Genomic DNA, 20,502 nt, shown 5'->3' on the forward strand with positions numbered 1-20,502 from the left:
TAGGCTTATATTTATTTATAGCAGATTTTAAAAAAAACACATAAAAGTCTATACCATGTATTCTATTCAGAGTTCCATGTGGTCCAAACTGTCTTTTTGAAACTAAGGATGTTAATTAACGATTAATTTACTAGTCGAATAGTCAATGTACATTTCAAAGGAGTAATGTGGAAGTGCCTATCGACTAGTCGAATAATCGAGTAATCCAGTCAAAATTGGAAATCCACATGCAGCCCAGGGCCAGTGGGAATTCCCGCTGACTCTGGGCTCCACGAGGGCGCTTCTGCTTTGAAATGCACAAGAGCCTAGGAGCTCTCAGGGTTGGCCTTACCATGAGGTGAACTGAGGTGGCTGCCTCAGGTGCCAGACTCTGGGGGAGCACCACTAGGACCCAGAGTATAGAAAATTGTCTGCTGCTGGTGCATATGTGTTCTCTCTGTTCCAGATCCACAGAGATGGTGGAGTGCTGTGCTGGAGGAAGGAGGGCACAAGAGACACAACAGGCAGGCAGGAGAAAAGGGGCCATGGGGCCATCATTTGAGCTCCCCACCTCAGATGCCAAAATGTTGTGGGCTGGCCCTGGGAGCTCTTGTGCATTTGAAAGTGGAAGCACCTGCATGGAACCCGGGGTACTGGCTCCATGTGGCGCTGCCGCTTTGAAGTACCCCTTGTTCGCCCCCATCTTTGTTGCCTCTATCTTATATAAACATCCTTATTTGAAATCCACCCTTATGCCACAGAATGTACTAAAGATTCAAGCTTTTATTTAAAAACTAGAAGATTTCCTTGGTGTTGCTCAGGCCCTTCAGTGCAGGGGAAAGGAGATGTGTATGTGTATGTGTGTGTGTGGGGGGGAGGTGTTGGGTGTGTGTGTGCAGAAGTCAGGGTTTGGGAGTGAAGAGGGGCTCAGGGCAGGGGAGGTGCAGGGACTACATTAGCCAGCAGCAGTTCACTGAGCAGAGCCAGCATATAAAGGCAGAGGGAGCCCGGCAGGAGAGGAGGCAGCTGGAGGGCAGAAGGGCCCAGGCGGCAACCCCGGTGTTCCTGCAGCAGCTGAGGCCAGAGCGAGGGCCCACATCAGCCTCCGGGAGTGCAGCTGGCAGCCAACCCCACCTGAGGGACCAGACCACCTACAACCCCGGCCCCAGTAAGGGCTGCTGCAGAGGCGGACAGAATATCAGGGTGCCAGGGTGGTAGGAAGTGGCCCAGGGCAAGGGGTTGCCATCACAGCTTGGTGTGTATCGGCTTGGTTCCCCACCGAGCCGGCAGGAGCAAGAGTCCCTGCCTTCAGGGCCCTGGGCTGGGACCCGGTGGAGAGGGAGGGCCCAGGTCCCCCTACTCCCCCCTTCTGCACCCTGGGCAAGCACCCCCGGCCGGGAGAGGCCTTTCCCGGAGGTAGGTCTCAAATACCGTATATGCTTTGACTTTGTACTGGGACTGCTGCTACCGTATATGCCTTGATGGAGGGGCATGGACTTTAGGTTGAGAATGGTAATGCCGTATTTCCCTGGATAGAGGGTTATGGACTTTTATGTTAGGACTGTTGGGGTTGTATTCACCCTGATAGAGCGGGCGTTAGGACCATATGAGGGGGGGAAAACCCCATGCCAGGGGCATACCCTGTGACATATTAGATAAAATGGTGAGCTAAACTGACTCATTATTAAGTTCCCAATCCATCACTTATAGTTGTGAAAAAAATCTTGAAAATCTGAACAGGGCTTAAACAGACTCAGTGTTACATTCTTGAGTTTGCAGGAAGCCTGAAACACCAGCCATGAGAGGTGTTAATTGTCTTGCGTATCTCAAGAGGCTGTGAAGTCTGAAACTTAGTGACAATTTCAAAGTCAACAACACTGGCTATTTTCTGCAGAACATTTGAGGTGAAGTATCTAGTTATTTTGTTTCCCAGTCCCAAACTTCTCCTCTGGCTCCCCAAGTGTCAAAAATTCCAACCGCCAAAACCTTCAGCTTCACCTCAACAAATCTGAGGATGTTGTTGTCAATCCACATATCAAAAACTGAAAATGCTGAGACAATGTAAAAACTGACATCAATCTCAAATTATTAACTGAGGCTACTACAAAGTTTGTATTTCATCTTTATATTTAATTCATTAAGTACAGGAAGATTCCTGTTAACTTAATAGGCTGTAGATCAGACAATAAAAACCTAAATTTTTAATGTAAATGAAGCTGTCACAGACGTTCAAGTTTGTAGTAGAGTGCTACAACATCCAGTAATTTTGCACAGAATTAAAATCTGAGTTGTAATGAAAAACACAGGGCCTTGACTTTATAGATTATTGGGGCAGCACAATATAAGATAAAAGGTTTTATTACCATTGACTTTTCAACACTTCACTTCTGAACACTGAAAATATTCTACAGTTTGTATAAATCCAATGCTATTTTGCTAAATATCTTACCTTCCATGATAGGGCTATATTTACAATGGGCTTACTTTCAATATATACAGAGGGATTTAAAAATCCAATAACCAACTGTGACATTTTTCACTGACTATAAATTCTTATTTGCAAGTGAGAAACACTAGAGGGCATTAAAAGTTTTACTCAGACACATCTGTTAACTCCATGCTGCTCTCAACAACAGCTCTCTGGGTGGTTGACAAAATTATTGTTTACATGATAGAAAAGCTGTGTGGATCACTATGCAGTGGGTCGTCTGTGGAAATTCTGGCACTTAAATGGTAAGTACAATGATTATTTCAGGCAATAAGTACGTGCATTACACAATAGAAACAAACAGCAAAATATAATGCACATGTTCTGTCAGAATGTAAATGAAACAGGATTAAATAGACACTATTTCTGAGGTTGAATTATCTGTGGGAGGCTAGGCAGCTGGTAACACTAAATTTTGTCTACTCTTAAAGATACAATAGATCTTTTATTTTGCCAGCAGTTGTAGAAGTGCTCTTCAAAAAACTTTGTAAAAATAGTTCTGTTGAACTTCCATGATCAGATAGCTTCTGCTTCCAATGAATTCCAAACTTCATATGGAAACTAGAGGATTTACCTGGCATTGTTTGGTCCTTGGAGGCTAAGGACAGAGGGTGGGGAATGTAGGAGCCAGGGCTCAGAGCTGGAAGGTTTGGAGGGGCTCACTGCGGTTGCTTATGGAGATGAAGATGGTGCTTCTGCAGCGATGGCAGCTCCTGGGTGCCCAGGGCCATGCTGCCAGGTCAGTAGCTCTGCCTGGCCTTTGTCCATGTCTTCTTGGGAGGGAGGGGACAGGGATGTGCTGGTTGGCTCCAGCCCATGAGGCTCCAGGGGGTGGGCAGGGCTATCGTCTGGCTCCCGTGGTGCTTCTGGTGGGCCACTGGGGTGCTGCAGCCACTGGGGTGCTGCGGCTGAGGGCTGGGGAGAGGGGGTTGAGGCAGGGAAGTCAGTAACCCATGGTTGATGGGCAGTAATATAGAGAGCTCTGGCCGCAGTTGGTCACTCGCTTCCTGGTTCGGCTGTCCCCCTGTGGTCACTTTGAAGTATAACTGTCCTTCGTGCTCACTGCCCCAGTGGTCATGGTGGAACATAACTGTCCTTGCTCTTAAACCGCTCCCTTTCTGTGCTATAGAAAATAATCTCATTCTAGGCACTTTCCATTTTCCTGGCAGAACCAAAACCTCTCCTTGCTTTAAGTTAGGATAAGAGGAAGCCATATTTTGTGGTTCTATCTCTTATAATTTAGGAGGAGTTCTTGAACAAATAGACTCTCAAATAGATGGCCAGACAGATATGTAAACTCTCTAATATAGATATGATAGACATAAAGATATAGGCTATGTCTACACTACAAAGTTAATTCGAACTAACAGATGTTAATTCAAATTAACTTTGATAGGCGCTACACATACAAACCGCTAGTTCAAACTTAATTCGAACTAGCGGAGCTCTTAATTCAAACTAGGTAAACCTCATTCTACGAGGACTAACGCCTAGTTCGAATTAACTAGTTCGAATTAAGGTCTGTGTAGCCACTTAATTCGAACTAGTGGGAGGCTAGCCCTCCCCAGCTTTCCCTGGTGGCCACTCTGGGCACCACCAGGGAAACTCTTCTGCCCCCCTCCCGGCCCCGGAACCCATTTGGTGTCCTTTAGTCCTTCTATTATGGGAACTAATGAAGAACTTTTCTTTATGCACCCTCTCCACACCACTCATGCTTTTATAGACCTCTATCATATCCCCCCTCGGTCTCCTCTTTTCTAAGCTGAGAAGTCCCAGTCTCTTTAGCCTCTCTTCATATGGGACCTGTTCCAAACCCCTGACCATTTTAGTTGCCCTCCCCTCTCCCACCCTCTCTCTTCCCCTCTCCCACCTCCTTTTCCCAGTCTCCCCCAGTTTTGTTCAATAAAGAGAGTTTCTATTTTTGAACACACATGTCCTTTATTTTGTACATCAGGAAGGGGGGCTAGAGAGGGGTAAGTGGAAGAAGGTGAGGGAGGAATGGGGTACGAGCCCCCGATGGGGAGGACTGGGCTGGCTCTGCGGGCTCCTCGGGGTGGAAACTCTCCTGAAGCCCCTTGATTGATCCCCCCCCCCCCTCCGGATGGCAGCCTGCGGCAAGTGCAGCCGGGCTGATGGCCGAGTGCTGTGATGTGCCAAGTGTGGGCACTCAGTGCACTCCAAGCCAGGACTGCTTTGCAAGCGGGGAACCCCTGAGAACTGTCTGTCCGGGCTGGGGGTCGGGTTCCTTTAAGCACAGCCCTCGGCTAGCCTGAGGCAGCAGCTCCACACTCTAAGTCCTAATCTGATGCCCTGCCGGCACTGCTTCCGGCCATCCTTATCCTCAGTCCAGGGTCCACTCAGTGTGGACATGCTAGTTCGAATTAGCAAAACGCTAATTCGAACTAGTTTTTAAGTATAGATGCGCTAATTCGAATTAGCTTAGTTCGAATTAACTAATTCGAAGTAAGTTAGTTCGAATTAGTGCGGTAGTGTAGACATACCCATAGAGATTAAAGAAGAGGTGAGTAATAGTTTAGACAGAAGTCAGTTATCAAAAATGAAATGGAATTAGCAGGATGGCTCTTTGTTTTCCCTGTAAATATTTGGGATCTCCCTGCAGCTCTGTGATCCATATAACTAACTTTTTTCCCTTGGAAAGACGATGCAGTAGAAACTCAAATGTACAAGAACATGAAAGGGACTTTCTCTTGCTGATATTCCTCTCTGTCATGAATTTTGACTGCTAACTTGTGACATCCTAAAATCACAGGAGATGGTACCTATATGCAATGTTAAAGTAGCCAGGAAACCAAAACCTAGAAAAATTCCAGAGAATTCATAACGGAAACTTACAAATAAGGAGCAGAATTCTGTTTATAGCTGAAGCAGAATCAAACTGCTACTCTATTGCTGATCTCCTAAGTTATGCTTCTGTGAGCAGCTTTTATTCTCTTAAAATGAATTACTGAGGGTACTTAACAGCTACAGCTTTCTCTGAAACATTTGCATACACAAATTTGAATACGTATCTCCCTTTTTGATCTATAGAGACTATGGATTCTATGCTTTGCCAATGTCTCATAGAACTGGGAATTTAGATGAGGGCAAATTGGCTAACGCTCAACTCTTGGCTAGATGAAAGTTATGCTACTTGGAAAGGATAAGCATTGGAAGAAATTAGAAAGGGGATTCTTGCCCCTTCTAGTGCAGGAATATTACCTGATCTTGCCAATATCTTTTTCAGTCTAGGGGCATACTTGACTTTTCACTGCTTTTGGATTCTCAGAGAGGATCAATGGCTCATGCTAGTTTGTTTTTATTCCTGCTCCTCAAGTGAGACTAGCTGGAAGACAGTTGCTCCTCTCAGATATGGAATTTGACACACAGATCCCTGCTTTTACCCCTCCCAGACCGTACTGGCCCACAATATTTTGGCACCTCAAATGAGGTGGGGAGCTCAAATGATGCCCCCATTCCCCATCGCTTGGGCCAAAAATGTGAAAGGTCTCTTGTATCCTTCTTCCTCCAGCACAGCACTCTACCATCTCTGTGCATCTAGAGCAGAGAGAATACATATGCACCACCAGCAGACACAATTTTCTACACTTTGGGTCCTAGAAGTGCCCCCCACCCAGTCTGGCAACCTGAGGCGGCTGCCTTGGTTTGCCTCATGGTAGGGCTGGCCCTGTCCCAGACTGAATTTCTGGAGTTCGCTTTATTTGGATTTAACTTTGACAATCATCAAAGGAAACAATGCAATGGTTCAGTCTCAGAGAGGTAAGTCACAAAGTACATTACACGAGTGCTCCATGAGTAGTGTCACTACATTTCTCTAAACTGAAAAGAGGATACCAGGTAAGTCACTATGACAGGAGGGTTGGGCTAACACTATGAGTTCCTTTGTCCAGACCCCACTGTTATTTTTTTTAGCAAAACTGGGCATTTGTTCCTTTTTTCCCTCTCACCCAAATATTCCTCCATATCTCCTGCTCCCCAGTCAAGAAAAGCAGGAAAAATGTCCAGTTGTGCTAAAAAAAGTCATGATCTAGGATGGAATTTAAAAATGAGACCTATGGTTACCAAACCATGAGCAGTACAATACCGATAGCTGATATGGTGCTGGTACAAATCAATGTGCTCATCATGATCTTTAAAGCCCTGAATTCAGTTAGCTGAGACACTGTATCTCATTTCATCTCTCTTGGGTTGCTTACGCTGTCCATTTTTAAGTTGTATTTTCTGGGACTAGACACTGAAAGGTCTAGGAATATAAGGAATACATAAGGAAAATCTGCTAATCAAGTTCTCATTTGCATACTATTTATCCTGGCAGAGCATGTAGTATATTAGTTTAGTCTTATCATAGAGAACAGTTTTTAAAATATTTGCTTTATTTCAATATCTGGCTGTCTCAGAGGCTACTAGAAGGTGAATTGTGCAAAACAAATTTTTAAAAATAGGGCTGTTGATTAATCACAGTTAACTCATGATTAACTCAAAAAATAAATCATGATTAATCACAGTTTGTCACATTGATAAAAATAGATTACCAGTTGAAATTTACTATTAAATATTTTTTGTCTTTCTATATTTTCAAATATTTTGATTTCAGTTACAAAACAGAATATAAATTGTACAGTGTTCACTTACAAATATTTGTAATAAAAATAATACTATTTAAAAAAATAGTATTTTTTAATTTCCTTCAGACAAGTACTGTTGTGCTCTTCATAGTGAAAGTACAGCTTACAAATGAAGTGGTTTTTTGTGTGTGATGTAACTGCACTCAAACAAAACAATATAAAACTTTAGCACCTTCATTTTCACTCAGTCTTACTTCTTGTTCAGTCAATTGCTAAGACAAACAAGTTTGTCTACATTTCTGTGGGATAATGCTGCCTTCTTATTTACAATGTCACCCAAAAGTGAGAATAGGCTTTCGCATGGCAGTCAGCACTGGCAGGTATTTGCATGCCAGATATGTTATCTGTTTTTCATGATTTGGCCACCACACTAAGGGGCAGGTTTCCATGCTGATGATGTGCATTAAAAATGTGCTAATTTAGTTTGTGAGAATTCCTTGGGAGAGAATTTATATGTCTTTGGCTCTGTTTTACCTGGTATCTGTCATATGTTTCTTGTTAATACAGTCTTGGATGATGACCCAGCATATGTTCCTTTTTTTTAAGAATACCTTCACTATAGATTTGACAAAATGCAAAGATGATACCAATGTGAGATTTCCAAAGATAGCTACAGTACTTGATCCAAGTTTAAGAATCTGAAGCACCTTCTAAAATCTGAGAGGATGAGGCATGGAGCATGCTTTCAGAAATCTTACAAGAGCAACTCTCTAATATGGTATCTACAGAACCCGAACCACCAAAAAAGAAAATCAACCGTTTCTGTAGGTGACATCTGAATCAAAGGATGACCTTGAAGGAGCAGCATTCTGCATTGCTTTGGATTGTTATCAAGCCGAACCCATCATGATTGAAGCTTGAAAGGACATATGAATCTTTAGAGCAACTGTCATGTAAATATTTTTGTGATGCCAGCTACAACAGTTTTTGAAGCAGACACATATACATGAAAATGATCAGATCATGTCCCACAACCAGGGCTGGCCCTACCTTGAGGCGAACTGAGGTGGCCGCCTCAGGTGCCAGACTGTGGGGGGCGCCACTAGGACCCAGAGTGTAGAAAATTGTGTCTGCTGCTGGTACATCTGTAGGTAGCAGAGCAGTACATTATTTCGAAATAACGCGACTACACACAAAATGAGTGGACTCTGAATCGTATTTAAGGCCAGCTGGAACCAGGTCCGGCAGGGCATCAGGTCAGGAGTTACTTTCCGTGGCTGCTGCCTGAGGGTATCTGAGGCCTGTGCTTAAAGGGACACCTCTCCCCCCCGGGACAGCCGGTTCTCAGCTTTCCCTGCTTGCTTGCCTACCTTGCTGAGGGACAGCAAAGCATTTTGTCTCTGCGTACTCTGGTTGCCCTCACTCAGTACACCACAGCACTCTGCAACATGGAGACGGAGCCACTCCGGGCACTCTGGTGCTTCTCTTGGATGCATTGTTGTGAGCCTGGCTGCACTTTCTGCAGGCTGCCATCTGGGAGGTCCACGGGGGCTGTCAGAATCCAGGAAGCCCTGAGGGAGAGCTTCCACCCTGAAGAGCACTAAGAGTCTCCTTGGTCTCATTCCTCCCTCATATCCTTCCACTTACCCCTCCCTAACTCCGCTTCCTGATGTCAAATAAAATACACGTATTTTCATGAACACAAACTCTCTTTATTTAATAAAACTGGGGGTGGGGGAATGAAACTCTGGTGAGACTGGGGAAAGGAGGTGGGAGAGGGTATAAGAGGAGGGGGGAAATCTGGGAGGAGGGAGCTGGAAAGGGGAAGCAAGAGGAAGAAGGAGGAGGGGAAGCTCATGGCTCAGGGTTGGGTGTTTCGTCGAAGCAACTTGATTGTCATGCAAACCTGCTCCTGGGTTCGCATGTAGCCTTTGGTGGCCAGGCTGGCAGCTATTCTGCCATAGATGGCTGCGTTTCTCCATCTACTGCGGAGATCATGGACGTTGGGGGCATCCCCCCCCCCCAAACCTGAATAAGGTCCATGAGCTCCACCCTGGACCAGGAAGGCACCTGCCCTGTCAGGCTCCTGGGAGCTGGCAGACTGCTCCTGGGGAGCAGTGGAGGGCTGGCTGCCAGTGGCTTGCTGGCTCATGTTTTGGGGCCACTGGGTCAGGGGCAGTGACTCCTGGCTCTGGGCTGGCAGGCTTGGCGCTGGCACAGGCACTGTGGCTAGAGTCTACCCCTTTAAGGGCTCTGGGGAGGGAGAGGAGTGTTCTTGGTTGAGGCTGGAATGGGCACCCTGGGAAGGCTGGAGGCCCCCTATTTTGATATAAGTGTCTACACAGCACTTATTTTGAATAGCTATTTCGAATTTGGTGTTATTCCTCATGGAATGAGGTGTTGTTCCTCATGGAATCAGGTTTACCAAATTCGAAATAAGTGCTCTGCTATTTCAAATTAATTTCAAAATAGCAGTTTGTGTAGATGGCTATTATTTTGAAATAACTTTTCTGTGTAGACATACCCTGTATTAGGCAGAGCATGAGAAGTGTATCACCAGACCAATGCCTTTCTTTCTCAATAATGAGTTACATGGCAGGTACTCATATAATGTATCAGTGAAAAAGAGAACAGTTCATATTGGTGAAAGGATTGCAATCCACTTCAAATTTCTCTAAGGGTTATCTATGTTAGCTTGCTACTTTAATTATAGAAAATAGAACACAAACAAGTATTTGTAATCAAAACCTAAACAAAATGGGCCAAATCCATTCCCAGTAACTAACCACAGTGAATTGGGACTAAAATGTTTTGCATTGTGTTTGGATTTTTATAACCTGCAGATGCTTAAGATTTTCAAGGGCCTTGTCTTCATGAAGAAAAACAATGTATAATGTTTATTAGCTGACAGTTAAAAGCCCATTATAGACAAGACTGATGTCCTTTAATATACTTTGGCTGGTCCCGATAAAACCTAAGCTACCTCTCTAGGACAATTCTAAAATCTGGTTAGCTATGTGCTAGAATCTGTGAATGAATTTAGGTACTTAATCTGATTAACATAATCTGCTGGCCTGATCATAAAAGCTTTCATGATGAATACTATAATAAACCACATCAGTGCATTGCCCTATAGAAAAGCAATATGAAAATTCCACAATATGTTAAAGGAGATTAGCATGATCGTTGCATTGAAGGAACTCAGTATATCCATCAACATGGTATGTACTGAAATTCTAAAATGTGCATAAGAAATGGTACCTGCCATCCATGGACAAACTACCCTTTACAGTTATCTTTTCCTAGAGTGCTTCTAGTACATATGTCATTGATGTTAACTTCAATTATATTACAGGGGAGCAAATACACTTACTGTAAAATAGCAACTCAGCAGAATATTGGTGAATTCAAGTCATTTCTATAAAGATCGTGACTTGATTTCTATCATTTCCCAAATACTTCAGGATATGCAAGTTGGCAAGATATAATGTTGATAATAAAGCAAAGATGATGCATGCAAGAAAAATGATAAGGCCTGGAGCTGAGTTTTCTAAAGGGCAACATCTGCTTGGGGGTGACCGATGAAGTCATAGCCTTCCAGTAATCCTTAAACAAAGCATGGCTGTCACACTGGCCTAACCGCCCTGCTTACCTTTTAAGCCCACTTTGCATATTTTAGTAAACAAGCTCAAGAAAACAACACATTTAGAAAAACAGAATACAAATCTTTAATCTTTTTTTCTCACATTAAATGGACATCTTTAAAAAACCTTTAAACAAAAGGAAAGATAACTACTAATGCTCCCCACTACCTGCCAGAGTTCCTGATCTCCTGTCTGTTTTGGACCCCTGAGTTGTCTTAGTCAAAATTTTAGCAGGGCTTTGTGCACTTCTGTTTTTCTTATTTATTTAAAAAAATCCGGGACAGATTAACTCTCCCAATTTATATACTCTATTTTTAAATTAAAATGCTAAGAGCAGTCAGAGGAACAAGAGAAGGCTAATGAAGAAGCTACAGCTGCTCCAGAAAAATTAACAAAGCATTTATTGTCTGCATAGCAGTGATTTTTTTTTCTGGTTCAAATGTTACTGATCATAAACTTAACTTTTTAGGTCATTATAAATAATCATGTTTTTAGTGAAAAACTGAAAGTTTTTTAGTTCTGAGAGTGGTGAAGTCAAAGCTTTAAGACCAAAATCTGAGGCAGAATTTGACTCTGTACGTTGACCAATGGTTGGGGTTAGGACTGGAATAAAAAGGCAGATTGAGAGATGTGTTAGATCGGGGGTAGGCAGTAAAGTGGCAGCCTGCCAAAGGTTAGTCCCTGCTGGGTCACTGTTACTATGTTTACTTGTGCTTCCATAGGTATTGGGTGTCTGCAGCTCTCATTGGCTGCAGATTGTTGTTCCCGGCCAATGGGAGTGGTGGGAAGTGGTGTTTCAGTCTATGCCGTTTCCTGCCACTCCCATTAACCACAAACAGCTATCCACAGCCAATGGGGGTTGCAATCACCTGATACCTGTGGAGGCACAGGTAATCATAGAAGTGGGTAATCCACCAGGGATTAATCCTGGTGCACTGGATCCAGCCTGTGGGACAATATTTGTCTATCCCTGTGCTATCTGGTGCTTGGTCCTGCCTTGAGTGTGGAGGACTGGATTTGATGACCTCACAAGATATCTTCCAATTCTATAGTTCTATGTTCCTCTGTCAAAAATATGATACAAGAAAAAATATTAACCAATTGCTTCTAAGAATCTTTTTGAGAAGCATTCTTGACCTGATCTTTCTTAGTAGGTTATCAGGTAGTACTTTCAGCTCTGAAGGGGGAAAGCTCTCTAAGCAATGCCTCATTTCATTTGATAACCTTTCCTTCAATTGATTAGGATTTATGGATTAAGAAATCAAGCCTCAGTCTCATCCTTCTGGAAAGATGACCGTGAATTAAGGACTGGCGAGTGTGTGATTAAAGACAGGACAACAAAGAGAATGCTACTTTTGAAGGGAAAAGTCTATGTTATACAGTGTAAAAATGTATTGGAATAAACTTTTTAAAAAGTTTAGAATTTATTTAACGTTTTATTTTAAATTAAAGTGTGAAATTAAAATAGGTAAGAAACAACTGCATCTTTACAAAACTGTTTCTAATGGCAGTTCATATCCTATGTGATCGTGAAATAATATTTTTTGCTTTTTTTAATTTTAAAAGCTTTTTTTAACATAAAAATAAAAAAACAAAGTTCAGCTATGATTCAGGGGAGTATTGTCTAATGCAGAAATATTATGTAGTAAGGTTCAACTTTAGTGGACAGTTCTCTTGAAAATTTACCTTCAACTGTCCGATTCTTGGATTAGTTACCCAAGCAGAACTCATGGGAATTTTGCTTGAGTAATGAATCTGGGATTGATGCCAAATAGCAATTGACTGCAAATTGGCTTGTACATGATTTTTAAGCAAGGATTGTCTTAAATCAGTGAAGTGTAAAATAATAGAATTGCATTTTTAGTAATACTCCCCACAAGCAACAATAACAAATAAGTAGAGCCGAGTTAAATTATTTTGCCAAAATATTTTTGGGCAAAAAATGCGCATTCAGGTTGACTGAAACACTTTGGAAACTTGTGTTCATTTCTTCTAATTATTTTGGTCAGCAGATGAGGGAAAGAATAAAAAAAGTCAATGTAATTTTAGTGTTTTTGAAAATCTACTTCAATTACTTTTTGAAAGAATTGAAAACATGAAAACTTTGGAAACCAAACATTTCACTTAAGGTCCACAAATGTCTTCTGCTCAGATAAATGGATTTTAAAATTTTGTTTTCTGCAAGCTTGTGCTTGTAAGACGTGTAAACACTAATGGAATAGGAATTTAAAATTACAAGCAATTTGGGAGATGAATACATCCATCAAGTGTTTGGAAGCATTTTGTTTGCAGTGTTAAATGTATAAAAATCATATGGCTGTAATAAACCTCTAGAAAAGCAACATCTTTCAAATACTATTGCTTAATATTATTAAACAAATATTGAATTGCTAGAAAGAAGAGTACATTGGGGCCAAACCTACTTCTATTGAAATTAGCATAAAAATTCTTTGTTTCTTCAGCAGAACAGCACAAGGCCCTGATCGTAGGATTAGAAATATGTATGCTTTAGTGGGACACTGGTACATACTCATTCTAGCACACATCTGCAAAAAGCAAAAAATCAGAATACATAGCAGTGAAATAGCTCCCTTTATTCATGGATCTGAATGTGCAGTTGATTAATCTTCGCAATTCTCAAATGTGTACACAAATTTACAGAAAAACAGGTACCTGTCTTATTTGCTAAGGTACGCGTGCAGAGCACTGCATAGAATTTAGGAATCCTCAGTCTCACTCCACTGCTCTGACCACTAGCTTACCTAATGCTTGAGGGTACTGCAAACAGAATGCAGTTCCATATGAGCTTGATATCTTTTCCTCTCAAATATTTAACTGAAGGAAAAACTTTTGGATTTAAAAAAAACCCTAACAAACTTGCAAATCATTTCCCATAGTTTAATTTTATAGTTCTGGTCTCCTTTTGCCTCATCCTCTGCCCCTCCAGTCATCTAGCTGTGAATATCCATTTGTCTGCATCTTCTACAACCATCTCATTATCTTCTATGCTGCCTTTTATTCATGGAATGTCCTTCCCTATTTATTTCACATGGCCACAAGAATTTCCTTCAAACCCTTTCCCAGGATGCACATCCGATTAATGAAGGCTTATGTTGGATAGTAAGAAGGGGTTGACAAGTGAATTTCCTTGAACAATCAAGTTAGGCACACACTAATTACTTGTACTCTTCTTCCCTTTCTCTTTCTTTCTTTATTGTATGTTGCACTCACTTGTTTATCTTGTCTTAAATTGTGTCCAATGTCTGTAAAGATTTTTCTGACTGCTTAACTTGCTCCACTAAAGTCAATGGAACTATTTATAATGTGACAAGTTAAGCCTCTGAAGGAGTGGGACCTTTTCAGTGCAGTGTCTGTCTGCCTGTAACCTTGTACAGCATCTAGTGCATGGCCAGCTGATCCTACTTGGGGCTTCCAGAAACTACTGTACTAGCAACTACTGTAAAATATAATTTATATCATACAGAGAACTATTCAAGCTGGCAGGACTCTTTCATGAGTAATTGCTGATGGTTTAGGTCCTTAAAGAAAAGAAAAGCCAATACTCTTCTGATTTCCTTTTAAAGAAGAATGGAATATTTAAACTGTATGAAACATAGCCTATTTATCTCAAAATGGCAAAACCTCTTCATGTGCCAACAACATTATTTGAGATTGTGATGAGTCACCCATGAATTACTTCTGACCCAGTGCCTGCTGGAACCTGATGGGTCATGCCTGAGGCAGAGGCTGTGATGCAGGGGTGGATGAGAGTGCTGCGGGGCCCAGAGCAGCGAAATTTCTCAGGGCTCCCCCTTTGACATGGCGCATGCGCCGTGGCGCCATGGCATATGTGTGGGGCCTCGGGAAGCGCGGGGCCCGGAGCAGCCACTCTGCTCGCCCTGTCCTAAATCCGCCGCTGCTGTGATGAAACTGTCCAGTTCTTTAACTTCCACTCCAATTCATCTGATGAACTGGGTTTTACCCACAAAAGCGTGTGTCCTAATAAACTCTTAGGGCATGTCTACACAGCAGTGTTATTTCGGAATAACTAACGTTAGTTCAAAAAAACAAAAAGTGCATCTACAAGCAATTATTTCGAAATAACAATGAATTGGAGGACTTCTTACTCTGACTCCTGTAACCCTCATTTCACAAGGAATAAGGGAAGTCAAAGGAAGAGTTTTCTTCCTTCAACTTCCTGCCGTGTAGAAAGCACTAAAAGCCGAGTTAAGCTATACAACTTCAACTATGTCAATTGCGTAGCTGATGTCGAAATAGCTTAATTCGACTTTTGTCCTTCTGTTTAGACGTGCCCTATGGTGCCACAGGACTCCATGTTGTATTTACTCAGAGGCAATTATCTGCATATCTTGTGATAGGTTGCATGCCATTTAACTGGGTTCAGTCAATCCATAATAAAGGACCCATGCAGGTGATCCCAATGCAGGTATATGGGCTCCTAAGGGAAGCAGTCTCTCCAGTTTGCTACCTCTATGGGACCCACTCCCATTGTTTAGAAGTTCTGACAGAAGAATACCCATACTTGTGCTATAGCTTGTCCTTGCCCCTGTTCCATCTGATACCTGTTTCCATGCTAGCCAGCCCCTGCTCTATCCTGCATCTGGTCCTGCCTTAGCCGGCCACCCAGGTTCTGATAAATGTCTCTTTTTGCTTTCATTTATTATTCATGATATTACCTCAAAGGGTAGATTGAATAACACCAAAGGAGTAAACAACTGTACAAGAAAAAGGTGGATGTTTTGAATTTAGCAGATTGGCTAAATAGCCACACTCTGGGGAAAAAGAAAAAAAACATTACATACACCACTACAATGATCTTGGATGAAAAACCACACACAGTAACAGATTAGTAGTTTGCTGAAACATGACTGTAGGATAAAAATTTTGAGAGATGTTTTGACAGAGATGGTTGCTCTATTGCAGGGGTGGGAGGCCAGTCCAAGATTTTGGTAAGTGGCCAAGGGCCATACTTGTCTATGGAGGGGATGTGGGGGTCTGAGACAGAGGTTGGAAGCAGAAGGGAGCTCGGGGTAGGGAACTGGGGTGCAGGAGGGAATTTGGGTGAAAGAAGGGGGTTGTGACCTTGGGGAGGAGATTGGAGTGCAGGGTCCATGAGGGTGTGTCCATACAGGATTCTGGCCTGGGGAAGGCATGTAAGAGAGGGTGCAGGCCCTGGGAAGGAGGTGTGATATGGGGCTGAGGGGGGTACAGAGGGTGTGGGTGGTACCTGGGGCAGAGGGGATGGTGACCTGGGGCAGAGAGTTGGGGAGCAGGAGGGGTGCCAGAGGAAGGCTCTGGCAAGGAGGCGCTTACTTTAGGTGACTTCCAGCCAGCAGGCCATTGGGGACTCAGAGGCAGGCTTCCTGCCTCCCACAGCCCCAGGCTGCTCAAAATGGTTGGACTCTCCCTCTATGTGTCACTGTGCACCCCTAGTGGGGGAAGGTGGAGACTTTGCGCTCTGCACCCGCCCTCAAACCAATCATCACAGCTCTCCTTGGCCGATGCTCCCTCCCCCCAAAGTCTCTCTCCCCCCAAGGGGCCCATGGCACCTAGAGGTTGCTGCCAGCCTTTTTGAGCAACTTTGGGCTGCAGCAGACAGAGAGCCTGCCTTGGGGTCTTGGTGGGATGAGCTTAAGGCTGGATCAAAAGGCTTGGTTCAGCCCATGGGTTGTATCGTGCCTTCTCCTGCTCTATGGGTTCCCATTTCCTTCACTACCTACAAATAGGTTTTTCAAGATTACAGTGGAAAGCCTAGCAAATTACAACACAAATTTACAAAGCTGAAAGGCAACTATGTGGATGTACTATCACACTTTTCAGGATAACATTTTTCTTTTTACCTGCTGCAAAGTATTGTAATTAATCACTCTTTTTCTGTGTGGGAACATGGTACTTTTAGAAGCTACCCTCTGCAATGATAACTTAGAAAAAAATTGAATGCTGTGTCCTATTATAAAAAGGCTGCATTCTCCTCTCTATAAATTAAGAAAGTGCATGGTTCACTATTTATATGCGTTGTGTCCTTCAGATGTGACCTTTATGAACTGTTATACTGCAAAACATGATTGCATGTAACTGAATAAAACATCATCTGTCTTGGTTTTAAAAGTAGTATGATAATTAAAGTATAATCTGGGACTGATATAATTCTTCTTGTTGTTAGGGCATACTTAAGTATTTCCCATCAATCAAATAATGCATTCAGGCTTTTTGGTTGTCACCTAGAATATGTCTAGACTACATGGCTGCCGCACTGTGCCGATCAGCTACCTCGTGGAATGAGGTTTACCGGAGCGGTCGACAAAGGCTTCCGAGCATCCAGACTACCGCGCTGTGCCACCAAACAGCTGATCAGCACAGCGCGGCAGCCATTTTGATGTAAACGAAGCAGCAATTATTTAAATGGCTGCTTCATTTTCCTATGTCTTGTAAACTCATCTACATGGCTCCATCGATGGAGCCATGTAGTCTAGACATACCCATAGAGTAAACTTTTCAAGGTGTGAAAGTATAACTATAAAGCCTGAGTTAGTTTCAGTGGCGTGCTTCCATTTTTATCATCAGGCTTTAGGTCTTCTCCATCGTGCATCATAAAGCTCGTTAGAGTCTTCACTGACAGGCACCTAAACTTTAACAAATAAATAAAGGAAGTGTGAATGTAGTGGTGTTTTTTGAAGCCTCATGTGATGAAATATTAGTTCACTTGTTCAAAAAGAAGATGGACTTCAGGTAGTAAAAGATTCGTCCATCATTTTTCTGCTTATGTAAGGGTTGGTCATAGTTAAAGCCTTTAAGTTTAGGGAAAACTGAACGGAGCAGGAGCTGCTACTGAGATGTTTCCTATGGGGAACATGATATTCCATAGCATGCAGAGAAGAAAGTAAATAGAAAGAGAGCCCATAAAACTATGATTTTGACTGCTTTGAATGATCATCTTGTTATGTTAACACAAAGAAGCATATTTAGAAAACACGTGTAAGATGCATTAAGTATGGTGAGAATATTCAGGTGGAGTGTTCAGGTATTAATGGATTTTTGCTCCACTTCAGATGCAAGTCTCAACACAACCTTAACTATGGAATTGCAATCACTGCTTCTTAGTCTACATTTTTCAATTTTATTTCACTTGTTTATCAACTAATGTTTGCTTTATTGTCAAACTAGAAGATTTACCCAGCATTACTTGGGTCCTTAACTCTAAGTTTTGTTTTTTTCTTTCATTTAAATCATTGCTCTGGGGTGGGGTTGGGGATGAGGGATTTAGTATATAGGCTCCCCCAGGAGAGAGGACAACCTCTCTCACTGTAGTAGCTTAAGGCCAGTTGAAAAGCGTCTGTCAATGGTCAATGCACCCGCAGTAGTCATAGCCAGGGACAAACAGACACACAAACGGACAAACTCTCTGACATGTATAGTAGATAGTTATTCCTTTCTCCACTTGTACCCCCGGCTAGCCAATGGGGTTATAGCTGTCTGGGACTCTATCTCTGGCCTCTTGCTGCCCCCTGTGGTCATTCTGCAATAATTTAGGGATGTTAAAGACTAGTCGACTAGTTGCTCCCCTTCCCCTTGCTGCCTCTGTCTGATAGAGGCAGCAAGAGGAAGGTACATGGCAGCGTTTCAAAGGGGCAGCACCACACAGCTGATCACGGGCTCCCTGCAGTGCTGCTGCTTTGAAATGCTGCACTAAGGATGTTAAGTATTAGTTATTTCACTAATGGAATAGTGGATGCATTTTTGCATCGATTATTCGATTAATCGATAGAACAGTGCTTTTCCTTTGGAATGCCACCACAGTGTTTCAAAGGAGCAGTGCTGCATGGAGCCTGGGATCAGGTGCTGCTGCTTTGAAACATTTCTTGCTGCTTTGCTGCTTTTCAAAGGGGCAGTGGCACATATCTGATCCCATGCTTAAGGCCAGGAGGAATAACAGCTAATTAGAGTTAGTGCTTTACTTCGAACTCCCATTTCACTGCTGTGTGTAGACGCAGGCAGTTATTCTGGGCTAGTCAATTTCCAAAATGGCGACCACCCGGGAACATGCTAATGAAGCATGGGATATTTAAATCCCGTGCTTCATTTGCAATTTCAGTCATCCTCATTATCCTCCCTAGTTCAAACTAGGGGGCTAGTGTAGACATACCCTAACAAAACATGTAGGCTACGTCTACACTGGCCCCTTTTCCGGAAGGGGCATGTTAATTTCAGCGATCGTAATAGGGAAATGCACGGGGGATTTAAATATCCCCCGTGGCATTTAAATAAAAATGTCCGCCGCTTTTTTCCGGCTTTTAGAAAAGCCGGATAAGAGCGTCTACACTGGCCCCGATCCTCCGGAAAAAGCGCCCTTCAAAGTAGGAATAAGATCCTCCGGAAAAGGGCGCTTTTTCCGGAGGATCGGGGCCAGTGTAAACGCTCTTTTCCGGCTTTTCTAAAAGCCGGAAAAAAGCGGTGGACATTTTTATTTAAATGCCGCGGGGGATATTTAAATCCCCCGCGCATTTCCCTATTACGATCGGTGAAATTAACATGCCCCTTCCGGAAAAGGGGCCAGTGTAGACGTAGCCGTAGATGGTATTATGAGCTTTCGTGGGCACAACCCACTTCTTTCATTGTGGGTTGTGGCCATGAAAGCTCATGATACCATCTACATGTTTTGTTAGTGTTTAAAGTGCTTCTAGACTATTTGTTGTTTTTAAGTTTTTCCAGTTACAGAATACCCCTCATTTCAAAATAACTCCCTTTATTTTGCTTCAATCTCCCTAGTGTAGACCAGGGCCAAGGTTCAGAGAATCCAATAATGTTTTACCGCGGGTTGCATGAGACCTCCAGCCTGCCTCCTCAATTGAAGAAAAGTGTTTAAGAGCAATTCATCCAGTTCTCTGGTTTGATTTGTTGATCTAGAGCAGATACTAGATGCCAGATTCTTGGCCCCTGAAGCTTATGCCCTCAAAGTTCTTCATATCAGTATCTGAAGCCAGATGAAGCAGAACAAGAATCCATAGGGAAGATTTTTATCTCATTTATACTGGTGTTAATCCAGGGTAACTCCATTACATTCTCTGTAAATCTACAACCACTTTCTAAGAATGTAGCTTACATCAAAGTCTACTGCTTATAGCCCAAAGACTTCCCTGGAAGTTTTACCCGTATAAATGAGCTATGAATTTGGCCTAATGGAATTATATAAGAATCTGAGGGGATCACTTGGCCCAGAATATTTATGTAATATAGCTTTAAAATCCTGCATCCCTGATCATTCAGAAGAGCATACAGTAGGTTTTGTTTTAGTCACAGTGGCAACAAAACACAATCTGAATGGATTAAATCACTCTGTTCTGCTTAGAACAGAAGGACAGGTTTTAAAATTAAGTTTAGAGCTTGTTACAACAGTTTTTTTCCCCTGCTTGAAAATTTTGACTTTCTGGCAGACATTGAAAAAGTTCAGCTGAAAATGGAAATTTTTTATTTGGAAATGTAGTCCATGATGCCTCATGGTAGTTCATGTCCCCCATTTCCTCTGTGTACTGGGCTCTCTGGCTTTACCTTTGTTGCTGAGTCATTGTGGTACATCATGGGAGTCCCAAGTCCAGCATGGGGGGGGGGGAGGGGAATATCACACTCCCAACCCCACATAGATCTTATCTGCAAAGATTGTTTGTGCAGTATCTGCATGGATGTTAAGAATTTGGCCCCTAGCCTTTAGTTGGGCAAAACTCGTACTGAACTCAAAGGGAGTCTTGTCTGAGGAAAGATTTGTCCTTAAGTGGTATCACTACCACAGAAT

General features: G+C 42.7%; 1 long non-coding RNA gene across 1 annotated transcript in view; it reads left to right on the top strand.

Moving 5' to 3' along the window:
• The first annotated feature begins 2,643 nt into the window (after positions 1-2,643).
• The window catches only part of LOC106732604 (uncharacterized), a 200,753-nt gene continuing 182,894 nt past the window's right edge, over positions 2,644-20,502 (top strand). The window contains exon 1 of the long non-coding RNA XR_016349466.1: positions 2,644-2,712. This is a non-coding gene — a long non-coding RNA (uncharacterized LOC106732604). The remainder of the gene's footprint in view (positions 2,713-20,502) is intronic.

This window comes from Pelodiscus sinensis, chromosome 4, assembly GCF_052426305.1.
Source record: "Pelodiscus sinensis isolate ZL-2025 chromosome 4, ASM5242630v1, whole genome shotgun sequence".
Taxonomy (NCBI): Eukaryota; Metazoa; Chordata; order Testudines; family Trionychidae; genus Pelodiscus; species Pelodiscus sinensis.